We start from the raw sequence: 1036 nt of genomic DNA, 5'->3' as shown, positions 1-1036 counted from the left end.
TTTCAGCATCATTCCTCCAGTCTTCAGTGTCACATGATCTTCAGAAATCAGAATAATATGATGATTTACTGCTCAAGAAACATTTCTGATTATTAGCGATGTTGAACACAGTTTGTTACATGTCTGTGGTTTTTTGTGTTGATATTTCTTTGACCTTTCGTCATCTTGATAAGTTAATTCTGTTCACCTGTGTTCCGTTAATTAAGTCATTAGTTAATTAAGTCAGTATTTATACTCCTTGTTTCTGTTCAGTCCTGGGGTCTGTTTCAATAAGGAGGTTCAACCAACTCTGAGTTGACTTACCCTGAGATGGGAAACTCTGAGTTCTCTGTTTCAGGACAGCTGTATTGAGTTAGTTCAATCCACTCTGAGTTTAGCTCGAGCACCACCGCTATGAAAAGTTCCAAAATGATGATTCACCATGGCAACAGCTCCCGCCAAAAAGACACCCACACACTTTGAGTCAACGCATAAGTTTGATTCTAAATCACTGTTATAATATTAGAGGGGAAAACTGCTATTTTAAATTGAAATAATATTTCACAGCATTACTGTTTTTGGTCAAATAAACGCAGCCTTAGCGAGCAGAAAAGACTAAGAAGAGACTTCTTAGAGACTTCTAACCCTAAACTACATCTTATTAAGACACTCTTAATCAGTCTAGTTAGTTTGTGTATAAGGCCAGTGAAGAAGCAGGTTCGGTGTGCACAATAATCACTGCTGATTTTGCCAAGGCTTTGATGCTGCAGACCATACAATAGCAGTTCAGTGCCTCCTTCATCTTGGAGTGAGACCTACTGTAGCATCATTCCATGGATTTGTAATGTTATGTCTAATCGTTGTCAAAGAGTGTGTTTTCAGGGTCATGTGGAGTTCCTCAGGGAACCATACTGAGACCCATAATCTTCCAAGCACTGATTAACAGTGCCCTCCAGGATCAAACAGACCAGTATAAATATGTGGCTGAAGAAATCTGGTGTCTGAAATCATGAATTGGTTAGCATACAGGGTATGTGTGGCAGTTCCTGTCTGGCAC

This window comes from Carassius carassius, chromosome 23, assembly GCF_963082965.1.
Source record: "Carassius carassius chromosome 23, fCarCar2.1, whole genome shotgun sequence".
NCBI lineage: Eukaryota > Metazoa > Chordata > Actinopteri > Cypriniformes > Cyprinidae > Carassius > Carassius carassius.
Note: the sequence above shows the minus strand (reverse complement) of the source record.